This window comes from Amblyomma mixtum, chromosome 5 (genome assembly GCF_055824585.1).
Source record: "Amblyomma mixtum isolate Tamu chromosome 5, ASM5582458v1, whole genome shotgun sequence".
Lineage (NCBI taxonomy): Eukaryota > Metazoa > Arthropoda > Arachnida > Ixodida > Ixodidae > Amblyomma > Amblyomma mixtum.
The window spans coordinates 137,423,022-137,431,956 of record NC_143016.1 but is presented as its reverse complement, the minus strand read 5'-3'; positions in this window follow the sequence as shown (position 1 = coordinate 137,431,956).

Below are 8,935 nucleotides of genomic sequence, written 5' to 3'. Positions count from 1 at the left end.
ATAAGAAAGTTTAACATGGAGAAAATCGAGCATGCTCTAAGGAACGGAGGTAGCCTAAAATCAGTGAGGAGAAAACTAGGCATAGGTAAAAACCAGATGTATGCGCTAAAAGACAAACAGGGCAATGTCATCAGCAATATGGATAAGATAGTTGAATTAGCCGAAGAGTTCTACAAAAAATCTATACAGTAGCGAATCTAATCATCACGTTACTGAGGGAGGCAGTCGAGCACAGCAATGGGACATCCTGCCAGTAACGAAGGAGGAAGTAAAGAAAGCCTTAGGAGCAATGCAAAGAGGGAAAGCAGCTGGTGAGGATCAAGTAACAGCAGATTTGTTGAAGGACGGGGGAGAGATTGTGCTACAAAAACTAGCCACCCTGTATACTCAATGCCTTGTGACCTCGAGAATACCTGAAGCTTGGAAGAATGCTAACATTATCTTAATTCATAAGAAAGGAGACGTCAAGGACTTGAAGAATTACAGACCAATCAGCTTATTGTCCGTTGCCTACAGGGTATTTACTAAGGTAATCGCTAATAGAGTCAGGACAACCTTGGACTTTAGTCTACCAAATGATCAGGCAGGCTTTCGTAAAGGATACTCGACAATAGATCACATTCACGCTATCAATCAGGTGATAGAGAAATGCGCAGAATATAACCAACCTCTATATATAGCCTTCATTGATTACGAGAAAGCATTTGACTCTGTGGAAACCTCAGCTGTCATGCAGGCATTGCGGAATCAGGGTGTAGAAGAGTGCTATGTGAAAATATTGGAAGATATTTATAACGATTGCACAGCTACTATAGTTCTCCATAAAGTCAGCAATAAAATTCCAATACGGAAAGGTGTCAGGCAGGGAGACACGATCTCGCCAACGCTCTTCATTGCCTGCTTACAGGAGGTATTCCGGGGACTGGAACGGGAACAGTTGGGGATAAGAGTTAATGGAGAATACCTGAGTAATTTGCGATTCGCTGATGACATTGCCTTGCTAAGCCACTCAGGACAAGAACTGCAAAGCATGATCAATCAGTTAGACAGGCAGAGCAGAACGGTGGGGCTAAGAATTAACATTCAGAAAACCAAAGTAATGTTCAACAGCCTAGCAAGGGAACAGCAGTTCGCCATTGGTAGCGAGGTACTGGAAGTAGTAAGAGAATATGTCTACTTAGGGCAGGTAGTGACCGGAGATCCGGATCATGAGAGGGAAATAATTAGAAGAATAAGAATGGGGTGGAGCGCATATGGCAGGTTCTATCAGATCATGAATGGTAGGTTACCAATATCCCTGAAGAGAAAAGTATACAACAGCTGTATCCTACCCGTACTCACCTATGGGGCAGAAACGTGGAGGCTAACAAGGAGGGTTCAGCTTAAGTTAAGAACAACACAGCGAGCTATGGAAAGGAAAATGATAGGTGTAACGTTAAGAGATCGAAAGCGGGCGGAGTGGGTGAGGGAACAAACGCGGGTTAATGACATCTTAGTTGAAATCAAGAGGAAGAAATGGGCTTGGGCAGGGCATGTAATGCGAAGGCAAGATAACCGCTCGTCCTTAAGGGTAACGGATTGGATTCCAAGAGAAAGCAAACGTAGCAGGGGACAGCAGAAAGTTAGGTGGGCGGATGAGATTAAGAAGTTTGCGGGGATACAGTGGCGGCAACTGACAAAGGACAGGGTAATTGGAGAGACATGGGAGATGCCTTTGCCCTGCAGTGGGTGTAGTCAGGCTGATGATGATGATTCTAACAATTATTCTAACCACTATTATTCTAACAATTTTAAGCTATTAGTAAAGAAAGATGTATTGCTACGAAAAACTGAGAAATATGTTAAACCACGAGTCTTTACGAATTATGGAAAGAAAGCCAGAAATTATTATGTACCTCAGATATTCAATGAACTAAGTGAGATACTGTACGATTTAAAATCACGAGCTGTAATGCTGAGAGAAGTAAGGAAATGGTGTTCAACTATCTTGTAATGTGTGATTTTTTTTTTGCCAAGTGGGAAACTTGACGGGTTTCTTTTATTTCGTTTTTTTTATATTTTCTCGTTTTTATATTTTGTTCGCATAGGATTGTATTACTTGTATTTACCTTGTATTATTATTTTTTCTTGTTATGTGAATATTATGAATGTATATTGCTTTATATCCTAGTTTAAGGATGCAACACTGGCTGCCTGGTCTTTTAACAAGCACTGTGTGCTTAGATTGACCAGTACTTCTTTTTGTACACTTTGCTATGAAATAAAGACTTCACTTCACTTTATGTCAAGATTGCTACAGATGTACCCGTGAAAAGAATTTTACAGCTGCCATTGTTCTTTCGTGGTCAGCAGGACGCAGTATGTGAGAGGTGTAATATTGCAGCACCATCGCGAATATCTGCATAACGTCGTGTAAGTACACCTCCTAGTTTGGGCGTCTATAAAGTACAGAGAAATCTCGCCCCAAGGTTTTAGGGATTCGACGGCGTCACGGTATTCTGGCATGCTGCTGATTTTATAATTTTCATGGTGCCAGCACTGGTGCGCCGTGATGGGATGTGTTTCTTGTGCTGCGAACTTCCGATCTCCTGACTCTTCTTAGAGGGACCGGCAACTGTCGAAAACGTACCATAAGATAATGATGCAAATCCAAATACAGGGTGTTTCACGTAACTTGAATCAAGGATTTTAAAAAAAAGTGGCGCACCGTAGCTGAGTGAAACCAACGACATACTGTTCCCCGTGAAGTGACGATCTTCAGAGTATTTTTTTTAAATTTCGCCTATGTAGTTAGTTAGCTAACATCAGTTACGCAATTTTTCATTACTCATTTTTGATCAGGTGCATTTTATTAAGTTGTAGACGGGGTTAAGCAACAACCAATCCGGTTTTTTGTAGCAACGTGTCTTCTACGCGCTCCTTTTTTTCGAGCGTTTAAAGACAGCCCGCGAATTATGAAAGAACACAAGACATTGCGCTCTTGCGCTACCGTACTGTAGCGCTTGCGAGCGCGTTCTGAATGAAAGAAACCTGCGCGCTCAACCTATCAATGTGGACGGCCGACGCCGCTCTCCGCATATTCTTGAAAGTGCATCAGCGCATTCTTCCCGCAAATGAAAAGCGTACGGCGCGTTTTGCCATAAGTCATAGGCAGGACACCGACAGCCCATTCGGACGGGGCTTTTATTGAGACATCGCGTAGAAAAAACCATAAAGGAAGGGAAAGCATGAAGTCCCACATTTCAAGCTATCCTTCGGTTTTTAAGCAGAACGTGCTGTCAGGCTAGTTGGTTCAGTACTTCAGACATGGTAGCTGCGCGAAACACACACGCACACACACACGACAGGGTACGGGACGAGCGCAAACTTACAACTGATTTTTTCAACGGACACAACAGATATTTGAAGGAAAAAGATTGTACTCCGAGCATGCGCAGCGAAAGGGTACATATTATGTGACAATCAGTAGAACACCATGGCCAGTACTTACATCGTCTTATCGAGGAATGCTACCCCACTATTCACTGATACATGCATCTCCCCTTTTCTGACGTGCGACTGAATCGCGACTCTTGCCCACAATTCTAATCTCATTCACCCGTGGCCGACGGTCACTGCAGGGCAGGCAATGCTTAGCCAAATTTGATCCCTCCCCCGTTGTTCGAGATAAACCATGTTCCCGTGCACGATCGTTCAAGCAGTGTCCAGTCTGGACTATATATGTTTTTCCACAAGTGAGTGGTAGTTCGTAGACAACTCCGACGGCGAATCCCGCAAAGGGCCTAGCGTGCTTCGTTCCTTTTTTTTATCCTTTTGTAGCCCGTCGAACTGAGTGGCGGCCACTCACGTGGGCACTGTCAGCGGGCACATTTCGTTCGTTCAAAACTTGTTTGGGAGCGCTAAAATATGGCAGCGCATGAGAGCAATCACGGGTTTTTTTATATTTTGCGGGCTTTCTTTGAATTCCGAGAAAAAAGGGACACGTAGGAGGTACGTTGCTACAAAAGTGATCGGTTCTGCCTTAATGCCATCTAAAGCTTGACGAAATGCACGTTACCGTCATGTGAAAATTTGAAATTTTGCATTAGTTTTGTTACCTGACTAACTAAACTGTAACTTGAAAAGTACTCTGGGGAGCTCCACAAGACGGGAAACAATATGTCGTTGGTTTCAACCTGCTCCGGCACGCCACTTTTTTAAATCTCTGATTCAAGTTACATTAAACATCCTGTATATTGTCCCATTGTGTAAAATCGTGATTGTGATATCGAAGAAACTAGGACTAGTAATCTTGAGTTGGCGTTGAAAATCGCACAGAAGAATCTGAAGTGACATCATACGGTGAAACATTGCTATTATCGATGTGTCCCACCACTTCACCAAACGAAGGTAAAATTTAACATATTGTTCTTATTTGCAATCTGTTTTTTTTATCAGTGCTCGTTCCATTTTATTATAGTGTACGCTCGCTTTGGTGTGCCCTTTCACCAAATGCAGCGCTCGCTTCATTCTGTTAATTTAATCGCTAGTGAAGTACTTTCAGTTTTTTTATGACAGATGGCACCAGAATATTTTGCATTTCTTGGATGAAGCGCTAACGAAATCTCAATAAAACTGTCGTCAGCGTGGCGTACTGTAGTATGCCTCAACCATTTTCCGTGCAGGTTGTCAGAAGGATGCTACGCTATAATAAAACTCTGTAATTACTCACTGGCGGCAAGAATATATTGGTTTTTGGTACGTCACTATTGAATATAAGAAATGTAACAGCGCTAACCCATGCAATCACAGAACAAGAGAAGACTTACTAGACACAAGCGCTGACGGTGAACTCGCCCAGAAAAAGAAGTGATAATGAAAAATCACTATTGCCATCGTCCAATAGCTCTCATATTCGCCGATCATGGTTACCAGCAAGGAATGCATAGAAAGGAGCGCTTGCAGTGATAAAAAAAAATTGCCAGGATATACGTAGCGAAAGCAGTTTCGTCTACTGGCATTTCGCTAGCGACACGCCGTCGTCATTCGGCAGCTTGGGGGCGTCTCTTCCCTTCGCGAGACGTCGTTCCCTCTCGTTCTTCGGGCGTCTTGGCCGCCCGCTTAGTCTTTCTCGCCTCGTTTTCACGCTGTCGGCCGGCTCTGTACCATGCGACGACTTCTGGATCGGGAGACTCAATTTCACGCAGCCTGTACTGATGCCGCGACGAGCACGCCGCTCTCCTTCTTGCATGGTGTGCGTCTGAGGATTGAGCGCATCCGTTCCGGCTTATATCCCAGCTGCGCGACGCGACGCTGCGCATGCGTAGCGCGGCGCAGTGGCTGCGGCACCATGGTTGCCATGGCACTGGTGGCCTTGGTAGCGGCGCATGGGCAGTAGTGCGATTTGCTGGCACCGCAGAATGCGCTTCTGCTAGCATAGTGTAGCTGTCGCTACAAAACTGTCGGCGACAATCTTCTGCAGCGCTTTCCACACAGCCGTTGCGGAATCTAGGCGGCAGGACAGTCTTCTGTTTCACCGAAAAAAAAAAGGAGTGCGCAAAATTTGTTGTTCAGTCCCTTTAACCCCAAATAGCAGTCGCACGAGTGCGGCATCTCGAGGTTGCTGGAACTAAGCTTTTGTCTTATCGATGGTCGTATGTGCTGGAAGTATGAGCCTCGAGTTCGAAGTCGTTACTGCGGTTCATATCGAACAAATATTGGGCTGGATAAGAAAGCAATTGTATTTTCGCCTCCTCAGAGTGTACTTGGCCGCTCCGGTGGCGAAAGATAGACATTGCAATTTGAAAAGATAACCGACATGAGCAGAGAATTTCAAGCAAGGAATTGTGTCACAGGTATCACTGTGGGAATACTTCAAGAATAGAACAAGAAAATTCAGTAACATTTTCAGAACTTCTCCTAGTCAGCACCAGGTCATGTCGGAATATGAATGCAGCGGAGAAAAGAAAAGAGGCCAGTCATACGAAGACAAGCAAGAACACGAAACGCACACTAACTATTCGTTTATCTGTGTCGGTTAACAAAGAACCAATACAGATTTTACTTTATTTATTTATTTATTTATAAATACTGCTGTCTCTGAGGAGAGACATAGCAGGAGTGGGTGAATACATGAGTAAAAACAAATAACATGGGTAGCATAGAAATAGATAACACAGAAATATTAAAAACAGATCAACGGGTCAAATTGTCAGGCAACTGAACAACAAACTCTTCAATTGGCAATGAACGAAGTGAGCCGTCCAATCGATTCCAAATTTCAACGGTTAGAGGGAAAAAAGAAAATTTAAAACAATCTATATGTGGTTTGAAGGGAACAATGTTTAATGGGTGGTTCCGTCGGGTTGCACGTGCGCTTGATGACACTAATGTGAAGGGTGCCTGAATGCCAGATGATGTGCGAACGATCTTGTGCAGCATGATGCGTTCACGTGTGCGCCTATGTTCTAATGTTTGTAAAGATAAACTGTGCATATGAGAAGAAGGTGAAAACTTGCGATCATACCGGCTGAAGATGAATCTTATTCCTTTTTTTTGAACTGATTCTAAACGGTCAATGTCGCGCGCGTAATGAGGGGACCAGACAATTCAGGCGTACTCCAGGATGGGTCGAACTAGTGATTTGTAAGCAGTTAATTTACATTCCTTCGTGGCATTTTTTAAGGTTCGTTTGAGATAACCAAGTTTGCGAAGTGCTTTCCCAGATATGTTATTTATGTGAGCATTCCATTTTAAGTTATGCGAAAATATAACGCCCAGGTATCTGAACTCGCTGACGTGGGTCAAGCAGTTACCGTTGTTACTGTAAGAGAAATGCAGCGGATTCTTTTTGTTACCAAAGGTCATTGCAACTGTTTTAGTGAAATTAATTTTCATTTGCCATGCATTACTCCATTCAAAGAACAAAGAAAACACTTTGTTTAGTTCCTGTTGATCATCGGCGTTAGCAACGTTGCGGTAAAGCACACAGTCATCGGCATATAGGCGTAACTTCACTGCGGTGTCGTTAGTAACATTAGCTACATCATTAATAAAAATTATAAAGAGTAGAGGCCCAAGCACCGACCCTTGGGGCACACCTGAAGTTACAGTGACTGACGATGACTGTGCATGGTTAAAAGTGACGAACTGGGATCTTAAGTGTAAGTAGTCGGTTATCCAGTCCAGTAACTTATTGCCGTTAAACATGGTGCGTAGTTTACGAAGAAGCTTATTATGGCAGACCATGTCAAATGCTTTGGAGTAATCTATAAATATTGCATCGATTTGATCACGGTTATTTAAAGCGGAAGCGATGTCGTGAGTAAATTCAATGAGCTGAGTGACAGTGGAAAAACCAGATCGAAAACCGTGCTGACAGTGTGACAGTAGATTATGACAAGTTAAGAACTGAGCAAGGTGCTTGTGAATAATGTGCTCAAGAAGCTTGCAGCAAGTGGAAATTAGGGAGATCGGTCGGTAATTACTAATTCGTTGTTTATCGCCAGATTTAAACACCGGGATGACATTGGCAATTTTCCAAGCCCGGGGAACGGAGGATGTGTCCAGTGATTTGTTGAAAATCACTGTAAGGTAACGGGCACTACATTCCGAGTACCTCTTTAAAAACATGTTAGGTATGGCGTCTGGTCCCGCACTTTTAGTTGTGTCAATTTTTACTAACAGATTGTGAACCCCAGGGTAACTTACTTCGAGGTTGGGTAACTGGTGTTCCGAGCTATGAATGAAGGGAGGATTGGTACCATCATCAAGATGAAAGACAGAGTGAAAGTAGCTATTGAAGGCTTCAGAAATGGTTACGGGATCAGTGCAAGGCTGCTCGTTGATAATGAAAGATACAGAGTCATGGGAAGAGGGTAATATTGTTTTCCAAAATTTCGATGGGTTCTCTTTCATGAATGTTGACAGTGTTGTGTTGAAGTAAAAGTGTTTAGCTTGTGTCATTTTTGTCTTTAGCTCCGACTTGAGTGAAAGTAGTAGTGAATCGCGGCTTTCGTTTCCTGGCCGGCTGCGCTTGCGCAAGCGCTTGATGCGTGTTATGAGATGAATTATGTCTCTTGTGTACCACGGATGCTTCGGGTTATGTTTCACACATTTTGTGGGGACGAAATGAAGCACACAGCTATGTACTAAATTATAAAACTGCTCTAATAAAGCATCAACACCACACGTTTCACTGTCTGTCACGAAATCTCCGAAAGACGACGCTAGCAGTTCAGTAATAGCACGGTCGTTGGCACGGGTAAAATCTTTAACAATATTGAAATTCGGCTTATGGGGCTCACAAACCACATTAAATTGCATGAAAACACACTTGTGATCTGACAGTCCGTCGACTACATCACACTGAAATCCGTATTGCAGCAACTGTTCATTAACAAAAACAAGGTCAAGAACAGAGTTTTCTCGAGTTGGACATTCAACGACTTGTGTTAAATCATATGATATAGCCATATTAATTAGGGATTCACAAACAACCTTGTCACGACCTGTTGAAATTAACAACTTCCAATCGATACAAGGAGCATTGAAATCACCTGTAATGGTCATTTTATACTTGTGGAGCCTGTGTTCCGCTATGTATTCTGTAATGTGCGAGAAAATATTTTCCGAACCGGGCGGACGGTACACAGCACCCACGACTGTCACGAAACCAGAAATTTTTAGCCGGCACCAAACAGACTCAGTATTCGGAAGTTCTGGCAATACAAAAATTTCAATGCCTTTTCTAATGAACAGAGCTACGCCCCCTCCTCTAGCAAACTGCCTGTCGTTTCTGATCACCGAGCAATCTGGAGGCAAAAATTCTACATCTGATATGGAGTTGTCCAACCATGTTTCTGTTACGCAAATAACTGACGGAGTGTAACATTCTACTAGCCAATTGAAATCTTCAATCTTATTAAGCAAGCTTCTAGCATTTAAGTTCAAAAGA